General features: G+C 34.9%; 1 protein-coding gene across 9 annotated transcripts in view; it reads left to right on the top strand.

Annotated features, from left to right (window-relative positions):
• The window catches only part of DPH6 (diphthamine biosynthesis 6), a 198,720-nt gene extending 190,842 nt beyond the window's left edge, over positions 1–7,878 (top strand). For all 9 annotated transcript variants that reach the window (XR_013369953.1, XR_013369952.1, XR_013369954.1 and 6 more), the window contains one exon: positions 6,580–7,878. The gene's annotated coding sequence lies outside the window, so the exon portion shown is untranslated. The remainder of the gene's footprint in view (positions 1–6,579) is intronic.
• The last annotated feature ends 14,566 nt before the right edge of the window (positions 7,879–22,444 follow it).

Below are 22,444 nucleotides of genomic sequence, written 5' to 3'. Positions count from 1 at the left end.
TTTTTCACAAGAGACACACACAGAGAGAGAGAGAGAGAGAGGCAGAGACACAGGCAGAGAGAGAAGCAGGCTTCCCATGGGGAGCCCAGTGTGGGCTTGATCCTGGAATCCCAGGATCATGCCCTGATCCAAAGGCAGATGCTCAACCACTGAGCCACCCAGGTGTCCCAATAACAAAGTTTTTAACTCAACTATAATATTTATCATATTAGTGATCCCAGGTATGGAGAGTGACATCTTTAAAAGGGGGAACCTGATTTATAGGCATAAACAAAAAAAGCAATTTTATATTATCTCATCTACAAAAAGTTAATCAAAAGATATACTACATGGATTTTTTGGTAATTAACTGAAAATAAATGTAAATTTATTTTACAGCACAATTTTAAATGTTTAAAAATGATTCCTGGATCAGTTTCTGCAGTGGAAAACTTCCAATGGTTCTTATTTGTTGCAGTCTTAGTTTAGGATATGAAACAAAGATGTTTGTTATTTTTTGGTTATTGATTTCTAGCTTAATTAAGTAGTGATCAAAGAATGTATTCTAGATGATTTAGTCTCTTGCAATTTGTTGAGACTTATTTTATGGCCCACATAATCCATTTTGGTTATGGTTCATTTGCATTTATAAAGAATGTGACTTCTATTATTGTTGGGTGCAGTGTTGTATATATGCCAAATTAAGAGAGGTTTATTAAAAATATTCTTTAGATCTTCTACATCTTTGATTTTTTTCCTTTCCTTTCTTCACCAATAATTGAGGGAGGTGGTTGTATGGATTTGCCTTCTTACGTTTGGTCAATTTTTGCTTTAGATATTTGAAAATATGTGAAAGCAAATTTATAATTGTTTTATCTCTCTGATAGATTACCTTTTATCATATAACCATTTTTAAAGTAGAAAGGTGCACCAGTTTTTCAGGTTAGAGTTACATTGGTATATGTTTTTCCATCCTTTTATTCCCAATCTTTAACCTTATATTTAAAGAATATCAATTATAAATAGCATCTGATTGTATTTTTTTATCTAGTTTGAAAATATTTGCTTACAACTAGAGTAACCTCTTTTAATGTAATTAGTCATGTATCTGTGTTTATAATTATCTGTTTTCTGCTCTTTTCATTAGTTTCATGTTCCTCTTTTTCGTTCTATACATTATTTAAGGTTAAACAGACTTCTTTCCTTATTTTACACCCCCACCCTTATTGGTTTATTAATTACACATTCTTTTATGATGCTGAGTACATATCCTAAAGAATACACTCTCTAGCCTTAACTTATTGCAACCTAATATAATTCCATACATTTAAGACTTCTTGACCTACCTAGGACCTTAGAATATTTTACATTCATGTGTCACCATCCTCCGTGTTACTGTTATCAAACATTGTATTGCTGCATTTATTTTATTCCCCAGAATCCATCATAATTACTGTTTTGTACATTCAGTATTCATTTATATTGACCCAGTTTTACTATTTCTGTTGAATATCTATACTTCCATTTGGAATCATTTAACATTTGCCAGCAGATCTAACCTTTATATGCATTTTAGTGAGGATATGTTGGTGATAATTTCACTTGCTATTTTATCTGTCTGCTAATGTCTTTATTTTACCTTCACTTTGGGAGAGTATATTTGGTGGGTATAAAATCTAGGATGACAGTTGTCTTTCAGCAACCTGAAAACGTCACTCCATTACCTGTCTTTTATTATTTGCATTTACAAGTTGACTACCATTCTTATTTCTGTACCTTTGAAAGTAAGGTATATTTTTTCTGTTTGGTTATTCTCAAAATTTATTTTTTCTTTTTTCTATAGTTTTTAGCATTTTACATGATATGTCTTCCTTTGCCTTGATGTATTTTATTTTGGAAATTCTTTGTCCTTATTTTATTCAGTTGTTTCCTGTCCTATTATTTTCTCCCTCCCCCCAGTCTGGGACACAAATTAAATATACTTTTTGTACCATTATCATATGGTAGCTACAAACTTTAGTATTTCCATACATTTTATTACCCAAGTTTCAACCCAAATACTTTCTGGTATTTCTTCCAGATCACTTATCCTCTCTTCGGCTTCCAATATTCTATCTAACCCACCAATCTTGTTCTTACTTCCAGTTATTATATTTTATTAGTCTTCAAATTTCTATATGATTTTTTAAACAAATTCTACCAGTCTAGAATCTATAAATTCTTCATGTCATTTGTTTTTTCAAACCTATTCATCGTAGCTCTTTTTTTTTTTCCAATCTGATAATTCCAATAAATGGTTCATCTATTGATCTGATGTTTTTTTTTTCCTGTCCTGTTTTGTGTTGTATGTGTTTGTGTGTGTGTTATTAATGCCAAATATTATGTTTGCTAAACTGTAGTAAATTTGGATAATGTCACCTTTCCCTGTGAATTTCATTGGACATTAGAGTGTTGGCAGATTACTTTATTCTAGTGCTAGGAGTCAACTGCAGATTTGGTGATTGCTCAATCTATCTCCCTTTGTCTCTGCTTTGCTATTGTGGATACCTAGGTTTTTAATTGAGATCCTGGGTTGTTTTCTTTTTTTAAGATTTTATTTATTTATTTTATCTGAGAGAGTGAGAGCACACATGCCTGTGTGCAGGGGCGGGATAGAGGGGAAAGGAGAGGGGCGAGCCGACTCCATGCTGAGGTGGGGTGGGTCCAACTTTAGGACCCTGAGATTATGACCTGAGCCAAAATCAAGAGTTGGATACCTAACTGACTAAGCCACCTAGGCACCTGGAGATCCTGGGGTTTTTAATTAGGGGGATCCTTCTAAGATTACCCTTTAGAAGTTTCCAAAGTCTATTTTTTTTTTCTCCATGGAACTGTGTGACTGTGGAAAACCTTGCTTAGTCCTTCAGTGGCTCTTTTTTTTTTTTTTTTATAAATTTTTATTTATTTATGATAGTCACACACAGATAGAGAGAGAGAGGCAGAGACACAGGCAGAGGGAGAATCAGGCTCCATGCACCGGGAGCCCGACGTGGGATTCGATCCCGGGTCTCCAGGATCGCGCCCTGGGCCAAAGGCAGGCGCCAAACCGCTGCGCCACCCAGGGATCCCCCTTCAGTGGCTCTTTATTCTTCAGTTCATTTATCTTTTGGAAATGCATGATTTATTGTTTGTCTTAAATTTTATAAAATAATTACATGTATCATAAAGTATATACTTTTAGATTATAGCAACTTCCCTTATTCAGCATTTAAAAAGAAAAGCTTCTTCACATAGTCTGTTTTCCCTGGAACCCAAGTAAAGTTTGTTTGTTTGTTTTTCTTCTTTTTCATTTTCTTAACTAGGTCTCAGAGTTTGTATCATTAAGGTAGTTATTCATGTTTGGAATAGACATAAGATTATAGAATTTAGCACTGGAAGGAACCTACGACATCATCTTCTGTTGGCTAACCTCCCACACAGTGCAGAAATGCTTCCTGCAGCATCCTTGGCATATGCTCATCCGGTCTCAGTTTGGATATCTTCAGCAAAGGAGCTCATCATTTCCTGAAACAATCCATTCTGTTGGACAACTCTATTTTAAAAATCCTTATGTTGAGCTAAAATATGCCTCTTTGTAACTTATACTCATTTACTCATTGTTTCAAGTTTTCCTTCTGGAGTAAGTCAAAACAAGAGAACATTTTAGATAGTACTTAAAGCAGATCTAAATGCCATTCCTGTCTTTATTTTTAATTAAAATTTTTTGCTTTCTTGTCCCAAACATTGAACATAAATTGCTAAGCTTAGATAATAATCAGAAGTCCATCTACTTGGTAATGATTAAAAATATCTTCACATTATACAAATCCCTCTGGCATTTTGAAGATAAAAATCCTTTTTTTAATTACCTTGAATCATATTTTTTAATAAAAAAAAAGGAGTAAGGAAACCATCATCTATTTTCAAAGATGACACTACATTACCACTTGTGGGAATATAGAGAAAACCAGTCTTCAGTTATAGAGATGTGGTTGAAATCTGGTAGTGTGCATTTTTTGTTTTCTTTTTATATGGGTAGATTGCCTTTAAAACCTGTTGTTTTTGAATTAATAATAATGGCAATAATCTTACAGTAACTAATACTTATTGAGCATTAGCAATGTATAATTCATTTATCTTGTCTCTACTTTAAACTGAGTTCTCTGCTCAATATAAACTGTAACCCCCCATAGCATAATTTACAATCCAAACAGGGCACTTTAAGTCAAAGGAGATGCTGTCAGTAATACACAGACACAACAGGTGTAAACTGGAAGTGTCCAGGCAGAGCAGGATTTATAGTCACTCTTCTTAAAGCTAAATTCCAGGTTACTCTTGGTCAGAAATTTGTATTTGTATATGTGCCTCATTGTTGCAAATAGCTCTGAAAGGCATTTTTTTAAAGGTTAGTATGTTCTCTCCTGCTCATAATTTAAGATCCCACTTAAATCCCACTCTCTCCTTCACTTTCATGACTGCACAATGTAGTTTTTTAGGCAAAATTTGGTACTTTTTTCGTAACTTGTCAAAAAATGAAAAAAAAAAAAATCCACTGTCCTTGTCCAGCCCTTCTTCAGCTAAAATGAGGAAAGCCGTAGGGCTTGGAAGGCTAGACTACCTATCCTCAGGCAGTCCCTTATCAGCCCTTATCCCAAGATCTGAGAAGAGGTGGAGAAGAGGTGGAGTTTAAAGAGTCTGAGCTGTTGTGTTTATAATTCCCATATTTCCAGGCCTAATTAAAAGACAGAGCATAGGAAATGCTCTGCTTCCAAGTTATTTTGCAAAAAATAATGCCCTTTTTATAAAACTAATCCTATGATTCCTAAAGAATACCTATCCTCATTCTAAGCCCATCTTCATTCTCAACCCTGACTGAACAATCAAGTGGGGCCGATGCCTGAGTTTCACTTGGATTTAATTGATCTGAGATGGAGCCTGAGTTTGAGGACCTACATATATATAGGGTTTCTAGGCTACATGGGGTAAAGGGGTGAATAGTATTTTTCCTGGCCTAATATCTGTGATTGCAAGTTCTGGCATATGTAAAGTACATGTAAGAGGATCACATAGACTACAGATCTTCATACCCCCAGATCAAGGAATCACTTTGAAACTTCTGGTTAATTCTAAAGGAAACTTTCAGAATTCTGACAGTGTATCGAGGGTGGAGGTGATTCTTAATTTCCCCTCCCCAAGAAAAATATATGCTTTTAACCTCAGCCTGACAGAAATCACTTTGATTAAGATCTTCTGATCATAAAATAAAGAACTTGATAAGTTTCTGCAGTATTGCATACTCTAGAAATTGGATCAAAGCAGAGATTAGGCAAGCTTTGGGAAAAGTCAGGTCTATCTTCCTTTTATTTGTAGAAGAGGAAAACAAGGGATAGAAGTACTTGTTTCCCTTGTTCTTGCCTTTTTACTCTTTCAAAGGGATTTAAGGTAGTTACTGTTTATTCTGTCTCTAAGGAGGCAAGTTTCACACAACTAATTTTCATTAGGAGTAATATTAGATAATCATCATGCAAAAGTGCCTCCTCTTTTTATGCTGTCTTTTCTAATTTATGCATTGCTAGAGTGAGACTCTGTCTGACTCTAGAATGCGTTGAGGGAAATATTTTCCTAGCTTAGAATCCAGTACTCCTTTTTCTTTATGGCTTTACATCAACATGTCCTCTGCTCTATTTTTAAAAATCTATATACAATTTTCTTTCCTGAGTAAATTAAATCTAAAAAGTCAGCTGTCAAATCATGATTTTGACCATTGACTAGATATTTGTGATTCTGCCTACTATAATGAAGTGAATCTCACGTGAGCCAAGCAACTCAGCTCTCCTACCAAACACTGATCCATAACCCTGCCAGAGGCCATACTGCAGTCAAACTTCAGTTTGGAGAGTTAATAGTTTCCTCACGCTCCTCCCTCTGTCAAGTATATTTAGCTGAGCTTGTGCATATGACTTCAGTTCATAAAAAGCTTACAAGTGCAGCTGGAATGCTTAGCATTTGATTGTTACATAAATAAGTATTTGAGAACATATGTAAACTTGACAGTGTTAGTACCAGATGTTCCAGTAACACAATAATGTAACTTCGAATGTCCATTCTCACTTTTGGCTTGTTTATTTTGGCAGTATCTCTTTATCTGCTAAGTTTCAGATAAGCACATATTAACTCTGTCCATAGTGTGGATCCTCTTATTGTTGCATTCAAGTTGCATTTATTATATTTAGTGTATAGAAGTACAAATATCAAAGACATTAATACACAAAGTCATTTTTTTATGTCTTCATAAAATACAAATATTCAACTCCTAAATGTTTGTGGTATATAAAAAATAAAGAAATCTCTAGGCGTCTGTATATATTCTCATCTTTATGGGAGTTGCCCTTCCAATTATGGATTGTCCAAGTATTTTCTTTCTCTCTCTGATGACCAGGCACTTAAATTAAGACTTTAAACTAAGTGTTTGTCAGGCTTCCCCTACCCCCTCACAATAGCGGACCATATCTTGTATGATAGAAGCTATTAGCATTCTAAAGCACAATTTTTTTTTTGTTTCTTTGTGGCTTTATTTTGCAGTTACTTCAAACTTACAGAAACTGACGGGAATAAGAATAATCATGGAATATTCCTGTATCTTCTACCCAGATTTACCTGTTGTTGACATTTTGCCCTATTTCCTTTATCAGATGAGTATGCTCACTTGCTCGTTCTCCCTCTATTTGCATAGGTGTATGTGTGTGCATACAAAACATATTTATTATGTATTTATATATGTGTGTAGGTGTGTGCACACGTGTTGTTTTGAGCCTTTAAAAGTTAGTCGCATGACCTTTTACACCCTTCAGTGTATATTTTTTTCTAAGAATAAGAATACTGTCTTGCAAACAAGTAAATTTTAAATTGATATGTTTTTCTGATCTTCCATCTGCATTCTGCCTTGCATGGGCTTTGACTGATAAAAGACTTTGTCTCAGTTAGGGGCAGTCCTATGTGAGGTGTGAATTTCCATCGGTGATCCTCTGAAAATGGTTCTCAGAGATATGAATCCAGGACCTCCTATACTGGTTGCCTCTGATCATGAGGGAAGGAGTGGAGCAGCATTCAGATAAGAATTAGTGTAGTAAGGAATAGTAGGAAAAGGGGAATAAAAGGCAAGTGGGTAAATGATTACTAATTTTTAGAGTGGTCCTAGGAATTATGCTTTCGGTTGGCATAATGGATGCATGACTCTCTTTCTGGAAGGAAGAGAGTCAACTGAGTTCACTGTTTGAATTGCTTCCCTTGGTGGGAAGTGTGTTTTATTTATATGCAATATTATAAAAAAATATTTTAGAAACACACTGTATTATAAACTTTAAGCTCACCTCTAAAAATACAAGAAAATGAAAAAATGTGCATGAAGTTAAGTAAGAGGAGATCTAATTAGCATTCTTACAGAATGAGCTGTAGATTTACTTGAGACTTACTAGGGGAAAAATACCAGAGCACCAGACTAGCACATCAATCATTTGAAATTGCCTGACAGTCTTGAAGAGGATATCCTGGCTGCAGAAAGCACATAGCTGTCTTAAGGCTAGAGGCCCAGGTCAGGACATAGTAAGAACAAAAGATGAGCACTTTTGAGAGGAACCAGCTGGCTTAAGGTGATCCAAAGTGCACAGATGTTAAGGGCTCACTGTTCCAATAATACCATTACCTAACACAAGAATAACAGAATAACCATTAAAAAAATTATGAAACTTGATTTACCAGGTTGACCCTTGAGATCTGACAAATGTGTTTCTTTTCCATCATGCTAATTTTCTATTTTTATCTTAATGTTATTTTTATATGTGTATTCTTGAAAAATAAAATATACTGAATCTTTCTTAGAAATATGTATAGAATCCTGTTCATGTGAGATCTTTAGTGGTTTTTTAAATGCATCTAAGCACAATATCCAAGAATCTATAATTTTCTCCGTGTCTGCATCAAAATTCCTCAAACTCTAACACCGGTGGTTCTGTGGCAAATAGAGAGATGTTAGATCTCAAGCCAATTATACAGCTTCTGGTGTGGCGTTTGAATGTAAAAAGGAGTAATCTAAAACTTAAGAGCCAATGTGTTTTGAATCATGGGAATAATCAGGAACTGGAAACAATGGTGGTTTGGAAAATGTTAATTTTGTCGTTGCTGAGTGTGTTATAGTCTAAAGTCATGAAAAATGGTTCTACATTCTTAAGACTGTGGTCATTCCTTTTCTATTCAATTATATTGAATACTTTGTGAGTATAAGGAATGTCACTGATCATTATTACATACCCTAGAGAAGCATCACTGCATACCCATTAAAAATATTTAAAATGAAGCACCAACCACATATACTAGAATCAACAGCATACAGCTTGACTCAGAGGTAGCCAAGTTTATTTATTTAACAAGTATTATTAAGTACTCAGTAAAAGCCTTGAGCATATCTCTGTAGCATTACTGACTGCACAGGTTGGCCATGGAAAAATTCCTTGTTGCATGCACCATACCATACAAACCTCCCTATTTACTCTTATATGAAGATGTGGAAACAGGAAGATTAAAAGTGTTCCTCTGTAACTAGTTGTTTCTATTTTCAATTCTAGGACATAGTAACTGTATAAATAAGCAGAATTTCAAATTTTATTATCAAACTCTAAGTACGTCATCATTTGCTATTTGTATTCAGAGAATGTGAGAGTGACACCATCTAATTGAGCTGCAGCTTGCTTCTTTTTTTTATACCATCAGAATAGCTTCATGATGATGAACTTTGACGAATGGCTTAAACTTACTCACTTTTTTCTTTTCAAGTTAGTGTCACTTCAAAAATAAAAATAAAAATAGGCACTCTTATTGGAACTTTAGGAGTAATACTGGGTATAAACAGGCTTAGAATATACTTAACTATAGTAATCCTTCCTGACACACATAGAGATGAATTGATAACTGGATTTGGCATTTCAAATATTTTCTACCCAAAGCAAGGGCTTTAAGGTGTTTTCTTGGTATTAGAGAGTTTAGAAATGAAAAAGGTACCATTTATTATTTTCTCTTTCTGTCAGCCTAGGACTTCTCTTTGCAATCATGTTTGTAATACTGGGCCTATCAGTTCTTAAATGTTTTACCTGTTGAAGAATGTTCCATCAGAGGATGTGCTAAAATCTTCGATTATATGTACCCAAGGTTTTGACTGAATGTCTGATACAGTCAGATAAGGTAATTTATTGGAAGAGGACCTTGGACTTGGAATCAGAAGTAATGAGTTCTAGTCTGGAATCTACAAGATAATTCATATGTGATCTTGAACAAATCACTTAGTGTCTCTTGATTCTCTATTTCCTCATGTGAGATGTGAGACATTTCAGCCAGCCTGTAATATTCCTCCAGTGCAAAACACATTCCATCAGTTAAGCATCAAATAAATAAGTCAATTAATCATGTTAACCACAACAACTGATCAGCCAAAATATTTAAGGTATTTATAGTAAGACTATGAACAGTCTGAAAACTGAATTGTCAGGGCACCTGGATGGCTAGTTAATTAAGCCTCCAACTCTTGATGTCTGTTCAGGTCATGATTTAGGGTCCTGAGTTCGGGTCCCATGTTGGGCTTTGCACTCAGGGAGGAATCAGCTTCTCTCCCTTTCCCTATGCCCTTCCCCTCGTTCTCATATGCCTTCTCTCTCTCTCTCTCTAAAAATAAATAAAATGAAAAAAAATGTTTCTAAATAAATAAAATGTTTTGTTTAAAAAACAAGAAAAGAAAACTACATTATTTTCTGGGTATTAGTACTACTTTGCCAAGTAAGGGTAATTAAAAAGATCTTTCTCTCAAATATAGTAGTAGTATACGATTTTGCTACAATATTATCTTCTGGATTATAATCATGGCTTACCTATTGCTAGGGCCATAGGTTATAAATGAAAAAAAAAAATTAACTTTCACAATCCTACTTTCTCATGCGACTCAAGGAAGAAAATAACTGTCCTCCTTTAAAAAAAAAAAGACAGCTATATCCCCATTCCTCCAAGAAGGAGAATATCCAAATGAAAAATAAGTAGTCATTTACCTGTTTTTAAATTGAGAGCTCACTAATTTGAATAATTTTTCTTTACAAAACAGAATATTTTACTATGTCAAGAGAGTATTTCTCATTGTAAAGGTATAGCCTCACAATTTACTTATAATGAAAAAAGCACTGGACTTTAACTCAAGAGACCTGGCTTCAAGAATGTATTCTATCACCTATTATGTAGATATAATTGGGATAATTCCTTTAACATCTCTGACCCTCAGTTTCCTTATTTTTTAACAAGGTAGTAGCAGTAATCATTGTCTTGGAGCTGTTGTCTGGATGAAATGAAATAATGAATGTGACTCATAAAGGCTAGTATATATTATTACCACTAACTCTCACAAAAGTATTCTAAAATATATTTAATAAACTGTATTATTTCAATCTGAATACATACAAATAACATCATATAGCTATAGAAAGTATTATAAAATTCAAATATTAAAGGTGGAAGTCAGGAAAGGGAATGGAACCAACATTTCTTGAGTATCCCACCATAACATCAGGAAAACCCAAGCAATAGCTTTATTTTTTCCCTTCTACATAATATACTTTCTAACTCCTGTAAGAGATAGGGCTTCATTCACCATGTTATCCCTGCCATAAGAGAAGGGAACTCTGTATCTTTCTGAGTGCTATAAATTGTGGGACAAAGAAGAGTTACTCAAATATGGAGGAACCCTGGATTTTCCTCCACCACCTCCCTCCTGTACTATTTCCCCAAATTTTATTTTCTAAATATGTAAACCATTCATAAATATTTGGTTTACAAGGCTAGTGGCTGTGGCTTTACAGTAAGCGATGAGCTGATTCGTGTTTGAGTAGGCTGCTAATCCAGTTTGAATCCAGGTTGATGTTTAGCTGAAATGCCATGAGAAAAAAAAATGAAAAAAAAAAAAAACCTTCTTCTTTATGAATATGAGATAATTAGTTCTCAAAAATCATTGCAGCCCCAATCCAAGAAGGGGCCACAAGGTTTAATTGTGGGCGTGCTATTTACAGATTAATTAGGACATTTAACTTCATTTTTTATACCACAGAATTAATCCCATAAAAATTAGTGATCTCGAAGGAGTCAGTTGTCAACTCTGACAGGATCTCTTTGCCATAATCTATTAAAATGCTGCTTTTATCTTGTCTTGCCTGTGTCATATTTTATGGATTTTTTCATAAACACTGCCTATACTTCATAAATGTCTCAATTTTCTAGTCTATTAACATTACTTCAAAAGCAATTGATAAAAGAGTAGGGCATGCATGAAATAATACACCAATAATGTGAAGTGCTGGAGGCAAGAACAGTGGGTAGGATCTGCACAGCTTGTGAGCTGAAACAATGAAAGGATGTTTTATCTACGACAACAAAGAAACAAATGATCATTTTTGATAGTAGAAAAAAGATTGTTAGTAATTGGACAGATGAAAAATGGGTTACACAGAAAATACAGCATATTTTGTAAATGAAACTGAAATGAGAAAATAAACATCCCTAAGTATATATTTACATTATGGAGAACCTTTTCCCTTTGGTTTCTAAAGATATGGTATTCAGCTCGATTTAACTTAGACATACTAGTTTTATTCTATACTTAAACAGTATTTCCTTTGTATGCATATAATTAACAAACCTATTAATATATGCATTTTTTGTATTAACTACATCAAATGTTGGAATTGGTGTTTTCAATCTTTATAATTTTGATTTTTGAAATCAGTTTAATTTTTCTTTTAATGTATAAGTGATATGTCTTTACACCTTTTAAGCTTTTAAAGTGCTAATATACGACCTGGGTTGATATAATGAAGTGAGAATCTTACCTGAATTCGTACCACAAATTTAGTTCACAGGTATGTAAACAAATTGAATTTTCAAAACTTAATTAGTTATTATGCTTGTAAATCAACTAAATGAAAAACAAAGAAGATCATCAGATAGATGCAGAATTCCTGACTTCCATTTTATGCTTCATGTTTTACCACCTGATTTAGCTAAATGAAACCAGATTTGGCTCTAGATTTTCATTTTTAAGATATCAGGCCATATAAAATGAGTGACCATAGGTCTCAATATGCCTAAGAAATCCTGATGTTTACCTGTAATAATCAGTAATTCCTTTCATCCCCAGAAATGTATTGGCATGGATGATAAAGTATATGATTATCTATATGGTCAAATGAATATTGGAAGGGATATCTTAGTAATACATTTAACTGTAAGCTTCTTGAAACCTACATAGTATTATTTGAAATAATTAATATGATTACTTTTAAATTCAGAAAAGTTCTTGGTTCTTGATTCCTATTCTTTTTTTTAAATTGGAAACAAGATCATTTTGTTGTTGTTCAAGTCAAGAAATAATCTTGAATAACTTCTTTATGATCATTCAATTCTAACCCTTGGCAAGTGGATGATTTTTTTCATACCCTGAGAAATGGTGATAGAATGGGTTGTTGAATTGTACCGATGGTACTCTATGAAGCAGGTAGTATAGTTGAATAAAGTACAAGACCCAGCAAAATGATATTATATGTTCCTGTGACCTTACAGAGGCATAAGAGACAATTACCAAGGAGATTCTTTGTCCTCAAATGTTGCAAAAAGTGTTTGAGAGCCTCAGTCCTCGGTACTAACCTAAGAAAACAGTCACCAGAATTACTGAGTAATATACAGACTTACCATGTGTGGTAAAAGACAGTAAAACACCATAATAGTTTATTAACCAGACCTGACTTCCACCCATCTCCTCAATGCATTTCTCCTTTAGTCTTTCCCATCACAGGAAACATCATAAATATTCAACCAGTTTTTGAAGGCAGAAACCTAGAGGTTTCCATGTTTCCATACATATGACCTCAAACACCACCTACGTATATACAAATGACTCATAAATTTATATAATTGGTCAAAATTATTTCTCAGAGCACCAGAATTTTATATCTAGCTGCCATTTGGTCATCATAATAGTGTCATCATTCATAATAGTGTCAAGAGAAATCAAAGTTAGGATGCCCAAATAACAAATCATGATTTGTCCGTAAATGTTGGCCTCTTCCAGTGTCCCTAAGTCAGTAGTAATGCCTAATCAGAAAACCTTGATGACATCCTTCAAATATCCCTTTCCCAGATCCTCATTTTTTATATCCAAGTGTGATTAGGACATCAAGTGATCTTTTTCCTAAGCATCTCTGGAATCCATTCTCTTCTCATCATGTCTGCCCCCATTATCTTAGTACAAGCACCTAATCACTCACCCAACCTGTTCTAGCAGCTTCCTCCCTGGTCTACGTATCAACTCTCACTCTCTAGCCAGATGATATTTTTTTAAAGTGCATATTTGAACATGTTGACCTCTTTATTCCTTTTCTGTCACTAATCTTTTCACTAGATTGTACTTTCAGCTCTGATTCATTCACTCAATTACATTCTAGGAGCTGAACAAATGGCCCTGATCTTGTAGAGTTTATATTTTATTGGAGAAGCATGCACTAAATTTATAAACTAATAGAATAATTTCAGATTCCACTAATAGGAGAAAAATAAATTAGGACACAGACATGGAGAATAAATTAGGACAGGTATTCACTTTTAGATTAGAGAGTCAGAGAAGTCTTTCCCCCAAAGATTAGCTTGTGAAGATCTGCAGAAAGAGTCAGGAAGGAGTTAGGGTGGGTGGCAGTATAGTGACTGAGAAAGAAAATAGAGATAAGGCTGGAGAGGTAGGAGATGATGATAGTAGATAAAGAAGAGGGAATAATTTGTCACATTCTGGAAGTAGAGCTGTAAGAATTTGCTAATAGTTGATAAAAGAAAGGTAGGAGTTAAGGATGACACAGACAAAAGACACATGAAAATATGCTCAACATCACTCATCATCAAGTAAATGCCAATCAAAACCACAACAAAATAGCAACTTACAACAGTTAGAATAACTACAATCAAAATCACAAGAAATAACAAGTGTTGGAAAGGATGTTGAGAAAAAGGAACCTGTGCTCTGTTTTGGGGAATCTTAATTAGTATAGTCACTAATTAACTTTTTACAGTATGGAGGCTCCTCAAAAAATCAAAAACAGAAATACCATATGATCCAATGACTCTACTCTTGGGTATTTACTCAAAGAGAAGGAAACAAGAATTCAAAAAGATATATACACCCCTATGTTTCTTGGAGCATTATTTATAATAGCAAAGACAGGGGAGAAACCTAAGTGTCTATGAGTAGAAGAATGGATAAGGAAAATATGGTGTACACACGCACACACACACGAGAGAATATTACAAAGCCATAAAAAGGGTGAGATTGTGGCAGTTGAGACAACATGGATGGACCTAAAGAGTATTATGCTATCTAAAATAAATCAGGCTGAGAAAGACACATACCATGATTCCATTCACAAGTAGAATAAAAAAAAGCAAACTACAAATGAATAAAACAAACAAAATGTTTAATCAGATTTATAAATATAGAGAACAAACTGATGGTTGTCAAAGGGGAAGGGGTGGGTAGATGGAATGAAAAAGTCACGAGAATAAGAGGAACGGTTAAGGAATACAGTCAGTGATATTGTAATAGCAATGGAATGGGACAGATGGTAGCTACACCTGTAGTAAATATAGCATAATGTATAAACTTGTCAAATCACTAAGTTGTACACCTGAAACTAATGTAACGTTGTGTGTCAACTATACTCAAATAAAGAGGGAAAACACATGGTGCCTAGATATTTAGCTTGACTATCAAATGAATGGTAGTCCTATAAATTATGGTGAGGAAGAATAGAGAAGAAGCAGATTTAATGGGGATGGGAGAAAATCCAGTTTACCTTTTGGCTGGGGCAGGTTAAATTTATCATATCTGGTAGACATCCAAAAGGCTCTATCAAGTGGATACATGATTATATAAGTGTGGAGCTCAAGAGAGAGGTGTAAAATTGAAATCCATAGCATATCATGGGGATCAAAATCTAAGAACCGAATAAAGTCACCTATAGAGAAGTGGAGAGGGATCAAGTCCTGTAGCACTCTTAATAAGATCAGTTAATCTCCTTTGTGGATCTCTATGTGTTAGATATAAAAAGAAAGCCAAGAAAGAATGGTATCTTAGAAGTGAATAAAATTAAAGAATGAGGGAATGGGAAAAATATAATGAAAACTTAGGTAGTGGTATAAATGCTGCTCTGAATAGAATGAGGACAGAGAACTGATCTCTGGATTTGACAAAGTGGGGCTTGTTGAGAACTGAGATAAGACTGGATTCAACAGATGGATAGGGATAAATGCTTGATAGTTATGGTGAAAGGGCAAGTGGGAAAAAGAGTGGATATGGACCACACTTTCCCAGGGTTTTGCTACACAGAGGAACAGAAATAGAAAAGTTGCAAACTGGCATCGAGAGAGTATTGTTTTTAAGATTGAAATTACTACAGCATATTTTTATGTTAATAGGTATAATCCAAATGAAAGGATAAAACTGAACGCGTAGGAGAGCAGAACAGTACTTCCAAATCCAAGTCTTTGTGTCAGCAAGATGGGTGAGCACTTTAAGTGGGGTAGTTTACCCTTAAATGGGAGCAGAAATGATTCTATTGTGATCTAAGTGCAGTATATGGTCTCAACTATTTGTAGATTTGGTATTGGAAAAATGAAATAAGCCAGATCATCGGTTTGGAGAAGATGAGGTACAAATTAATTGTCAGTAGAATGGGAAAGTTAAATTACTAGGGAAATATAGTAGGATTGGGCAGCATTAAAAGTCTGCTTGGAATTTATGATCAAAAATTCAATGTGATATCTGCACAGTTCTCTTTCCTCCAGTAACATTGAGCAGCTTAGATGGTAGTACAAAGTAGTTGGAAAGTTTGTATAGCTTTTGGGATTTTGACAAAAATAAAATACAACAGAGTAGCAAAGGGCAAAGAAGTTAAGGGAATGATTAAAGTTAGAGCTCCAAATCTGAGCCAGACAAGCACATTAAGGGGGAAGGAGGGTATAGTAGAAAATGGTGGCATCAGTGATTTGGAACTCTAAATGAGGTTAAAAGTTTTTAGAGAAAGGAGATTGGAACAAATGGGCTCTAAAAGTAGGAGGTAGTAGCAAATGGGATGTTTAAAATCAGGATTTGGGGAGTAATGTAGTTATTGATGAAGAAAAGGTGGTCAGTATTTGTCATACTTTTTGGACTGGACATAATAAATAATACGATTTTCAGAACAACTTTGTATGCCCATACATATATGATGTGTGACTGAAGGAAACTTTCATAAGACAATGTTTACCTTAATGTAATAAGCTGATATTTAAAAATCTATGTTACTTAAAAGAAAAAAACCTGGTTATAACTCATTAAATCAAATAAAAACTCAACGATTTTTATGATTACTAATGAACCCAAACCTGCAGCTTGAAAGCACAGCTCTAAAGACCATGGGAATGGGGAAAGGGTTGTTGGAAATGCAAAACTCATACACCCGAGAGCCCACAGGGTCAGATGGATTATCTATCTAGATGTGGAAGCAGTCAAGGATGAAAGGAATAATGGCACAGTGGAAGACAGAGAAATAGATGCTCACTTAGTCCATGAATGAGTGCCATGCAAGGTGATAGGTGCTCGACCATACTGTGTAGGTGCTCAACCATACTGTGTACCCCGTGGACTGGTGGTGATTTGTGTTTCTAAGAGGCCATGCATGTGTTTTAAGGAACTAGAGAGGATGCACCAGCCCCTGGTCCTAGAATATGGGGTGGGAAAGGAGAAAAGAACCTGGTTTTGAAGACCTCAGAGAAAGATATAGACTTGGAATACATGCTGATTTCACTGTGAGCAAAAAACATGAAGAGAAAGTTGAGAGAAGAGTTTTGTGCATATAGGGAATTTTGTTGCTGTGGGATTGTTTTAAGTTTGGGCCTTCCATAGGGCCCAGGGAAAGTCTTTGGGAGATCAGAGAAGGATGGGACATGAGATCAAATGAAAATGACTGAGGAGGGTTGGACTAAGATTAACATGGATCTCATTAGTCATGATGGTAATATAAGGAAAGGCGAGTGGTCAGTCCATATGAGCCTTCTTCACAGTGTGGTTTCTTAGATAGTTTATAGAGGTGAGATGGTGTTTCAGCTGAGGTAGAGCAACTTCATGGACATGACCTGGCTAATCTTGAGGAGGCAACACTGTGAACCTAGAGTTAGAAAGCAAAGAACTATGTAAAGACTATTTTAGTTGCTAATTACCAGAGGAGTGTAAGATAAAAATCTTGGGGGACAACAAAACTCTGGAGGCCACTTCAAAGACAACTCCTGGAAAAACCTAGTCCTGACTAAGGAAATATAGCTGTTATAGTTCTGTAAGTGTCTGAGGGAACAGAGTACACCTGGGGAAGTAGAGGTGCTTTGCAAGTCGCGTGGGGAAGGATGATGAGAGAAAAGAGGATAGAAGATAACATTGGGACATTCTGAAGCAGGGAAGCACTTGACCGTAGCTGAGGTAGATTCAGGTACTAGGGAATTTAGGGGAGTGTAGCCATGCCTCAGAGAGTTATTTGGGAAAAGCAGAATTAGTCACAGTTGGAGCAGACAACTAGCTGGGATGTGAGTCTGTCTTCCAACCGAGTAGGACTTGGAGTCTGGAGGTTGGAATGTCAAAGGTTTTATGGGAACTGTGTTCTTTCCTTGTGCTACCAAGTGTCACCCAAAACAAATATCATAAGTCAGGTCATCTAGGACAAAAGTTTTAACAAAGTTGAAGACTCACATCTAGGGAAGAATTCATTCTGTTTCCATTCTATTTTTGTGCCAGTCAGGAGCACCCTTACATTCCTTTCAGACCCACCCCCTCTGTGCATTTACAGTGCATACTCGTCATTTGTCTTGTTAAAATCTGCTTGTAAGAAGTAATTTTTTTTTCTTTACTGGATCATCATTCAATAGCAGAGGAGGACACCTCTGAGCAATCACTAAGTTCCATCTTTCTGTCACAAAGGAATTCAGTGACTCAGCTCTTGCAACTGCTGCATTAACTCCTTCAGGCCAAGAGGCCACTGACCAATGTTTTGGAGAAAGTAACTTACTAAATGGTGACCCCGTGGACAAAAAAGCTTAACATACATAAAAGAGAGAAACCGAGATCCCATTTCTCCTCTTCAGAGTCTTGGAAACAATTAGAATTAATTATGTGTTTTTGTATGGAAGTGATAATATGAATTTCAGTGGCATATAGGAAAAGGAGATAAGCCTATTTTTCCAGGGAAATAGTTCCGGTTTAGGTCCATTATATAATGCTACACAAATGTCATTATGAGGTATGAGAAGAAAATAACTAAATTATTCATGTTATAATTTTATTTGTATTCTATTCTTTATTTTTCCTGTAAAATGTCCCTATTTGTTATTAAAACTAGCATGTTTTGTAAAGAGATTTATGTTAATTACACAGAAGGATGCCTTAGTCAGAACAGCAAATTCTGTAGTGAATTTCAGGGTTTTCTAATGTGTGATCTCTATAGTGTAGAATATTTCTTACTAATGGTTCATGCCATCTATATATCTAGTGATCTTTGAACCCCCTGTTCATTATTATGGTTATAGCTGTACCCAAATGGCAACATATTATTAAAATATGAGACACTGATTGAAGAAACTAGGTATAATTATGCCTGTAAAGAGAAACAAACCTAAGAGTTTTTAGAAGACAAAATAATACCTTTAAAATGTTATACTCAAAGTAAACACATTATGACATGACAAATGCCGGGCTTTCAAACAAAGAGGAAGAGAGATGGAACACAGTATCAAAGGCCATCTTAAAAAAAAAAGTTCCTCACTTCAAACTGTACTTTTTTTTTTTTAAATAGGAAGTTTCTGGGAATTTCCTTTTAATAGATTTGGAATTTTTTTATTATCCAAATGAATAAATATAAAATCATTTTATTTCAGCAAACTCTGAAGTCCTACCAATGGATAGTGTCATAGCTAACTTTGTACAAACTTCTAACCCCGTAGATCTGTTTCTGTGTCATGAACAGGAGCCTGAAAAAATAATAAAAACTAGCCCCTGTCACCAGCTAAACCAGTTCCATAATCATAATAGTCCTAAAAGGTCAGGGGGACATATAGATCTCAGCTGATCTTATATCAAGATGCAGAAATATCGTGTCTCACAACACAGACTCAGACTTGGAAGGCTGATCTAAGCTAGATGTCTCACAGACTGACCTAAGTTGATCATTGGTCTACTGAACTTCTCTCAAGAAGGTTGTATGTTTATTATTGGTTAGGACCAGTAGACAATTTACATTAGAATATTTTTAATGTAATAATAGCTCCACACTGCCAGGTGTTTATAAAGTGTGTTTACTTTGGATACAATGATAAGGAATATGATTTTTAGCATAGTGACCTTTTTTTTTTCCTAAACATATTTTTTATCAAAAAATAATTTATTGATGAAAATGTATTTTGAGATTGCATGAACTTTTAGATGTTTGTACTGGTAATTCTTTTTAAACTCATACTCCATTTAGGACTTAGTTCTTTTTTTTTTAACATTTTTAAAAATATTTTATTTATTTATTCATGAGAGAGAGAGAGAGAGGCAGAGACACAGGCAGAGAAAGAAGCAGGCTCCATGCAGGGAGCCTGACATGGGACTCTATCCCGGGTCTCCAGGATCAGGCCCTGGGCTGAAGGTGGCGCTAAACCACTGAGCCACCTGGGCTGCCCAAAGACTTAGTTCTGAAAGCTTTCCTGAGAAAGGAAAAAACTGCTTATGTGCGGAGGCAAGAAAACTGGTAATTAATCAAGCATTAGGAGAAGGAGTAGCTATCACCAAGGCAAGGAAAAAGAAAAAAAAAAAAAAAGAAGAAGAAGAAAGAGCAAAGAAAATTGAACAAAATCTGAAAAAAATACAACAGTGGTATGTAAGATAGGAAATAAAGAAATGAAAATAAAGAAGTGAAAATTTTTCACTTCTCAGAAGTGAAGGAAAAATCAGACACAGAAAAATAATGTATGTATCATCGGAAGTTACTACTCTGACAACATGATCCCCATTAAGCTCTACCCAAACACCTTTCTGCATATCTCCCTGGTCATTCGTAAACAGACAAAGCTGATCTATCTGCCATAAGCCCTAAAGTATCACAACATCAGGTTTTGTAGCTGAGATGCCAGAAATAAATCCTGGAAAAATGGGAGGGAGTGCAAATATAAATTATAAGAAAACATGCCATTTCTCTTCTATTAAGTCAGTTTTCCCTTCATAAGAATATCTTATCCAAATAAGCAGAAAATAAGAAAGAACCAAAAAATTAACAAATTACACGGTTGATACACAAAAGCATTTTAAGAGTTTGATACTGGGAAGTTTTATCATAACATAAAAATCTATACACTGAGCTGTATTAGACTATCATATTTCTTTATTGTTTACCTGGACTGCTACTTAGTAATTAACACATCTTCCTACACATTGATGATTATCCAGTTTTAGACGTGTAGGTTTTTATTTTAAATTACTGCCAAACTGTAAAGACCAGAAAAGTGTCAGTGAAGTGACTTTCTTTAATGCCCCTGCTTTCACTTCTTTAAAGATTAGGTTAATTTTCTGCTGTTAATTTTCTGGGTTTTGGAGCCCAGGTAAGTAACTTCATTTATAGCCTGTGAGTAACGGACATGATGGACATTGTTCTTCTCAGACAAATTTTACTTGTGTTAGGAACTTTTAATGTTAACTACATGAGAGTGGAATAAGTTTATTTCTTTTGCCTCCTAAAACCCATTGTAATTAATTAATTGAGATTACAGGCTCCATAAATAAATAAATAAATAAATAAATAAATAAATAAATAAATAAATAGATAGATAGATAGATAAAATTGTATCACATAAACCCAAAGTGAAAAAAAGCCCTAACCTATGGCATGCACAAAGGGTGGACATGTGAAGTGGTAGAGAGAGGGACGGAAGTGGATAATTATTTGTAGCAATGCTTTTACTGTTGTTTGAATGAGACAGACTAACAGTGGCAGCAGTCATTTTGCTGAATCAAAGTCCATGTTAGTCGCATTATACACTGCCACAAAAGGTTGTTAAGGCTGGTATTAGCATGTACCACTGAGGACATTGGAAGGACTCGATCTGTCACACTAAATCGCCTTCTTGCCCTCAACCATTGAAGTCTCCAGCTCCTCTGACATGTTCTTTCATTAATGGCCTGGCCTTGACAACTGATCCTAATTGCCTCTGAACCGCACTTCATGTATTATTGGTGTCTGCCTGCCCTGGTTCATGTCAACAAGCCACAGCACGCACAGGGTGTGCCCAGTGCCTTTGCTGAAGCCATGCTCACATTGTCGTATTCCTCTGAGGGGCTTGGGTCTTACTGGGAGTAAAGTAGAAAGCTAAAGATCTTCCTGCATCTTCCTAGTAATACCTTAATGTCGATTTGTGCTGTGTATTTAGGAAGATTATATAAGGATTCTCTGAAACACTAAACCAATCATGCGATATTCCATTAAGGCACAGATATAATAAATGCTGACTGAAATTTTAGTAACTAGTAAAATGCCTGTTTATTGTAAAGTCCTTTTTCAACTTTAGATAGTACAGGTTACATTCCTTCTTCCTTGACCCCGGGTAACAATTTCAATTTGACGTATGATCATGACCAAAAAACAAAACAAAACAAAAAAGATCTATGATATTATGTAGTTCCCAGGTAGAAGTACACATCAGACCAGAATTCCCCAAAAGTAAATTATTGGAGGTGTGAAGAGGCTATTTTATTCCTAACACCTATCAACAGATTTACCTTTACTGCATTTTCTACTAGTTAAAATAATCAATTTTAATGTATTACATCTATTTAAAAATCTTCATTTTGTTCTGATATTTCAGAAGACATGCATAAAGGAGAAAACACTTTAGATATGTTTTCATCTACTATTCTATAAGAAGAGCAATTTGTTTACAACAAAATATTTTAAAATCTAAAACATAATGTTAGAAATGCTCAAGATATTTACCACTTTTTTCTTTTCAGAAGTGTCTCTGAGATTTAAAATTTACCTCATTCCTGTGACAATTTTTTACAAGCACATCTCCAAACAACAATACAAGCTTCTTTCAATCTTTTCATCCTTTTTTATTTATTGAAGGCAGTTTTCTGGTGAGCCTTTTAAGCATGCAAATTCTACACATGATCATAAAAAATAAATCATAGTAGCTCTTCGGTGCTAGGTATCATTTAGCCTAATCTAGACAGTGACATTTGGGCCACTAACAGCATAATCATGGTTATTGCTACAAATTGCTCCATGTTTGAGTTTTAATGTTATAAGTAAATTATGCCACCGGATAA

The sequence above is a fragment of the Canis aureus genome, chromosome 32 (genome assembly GCF_053574225.1).
Source record: "Canis aureus isolate CA01 chromosome 32, VMU_Caureus_v.1.0, whole genome shotgun sequence".
NCBI lineage: Eukaryota > Metazoa > Chordata > Mammalia > Carnivora > Canidae > Canis > Canis aureus.
Note: the sequence above shows the minus strand (reverse complement) of the source record. Positions and strands in the feature narration are given on the sequence as shown.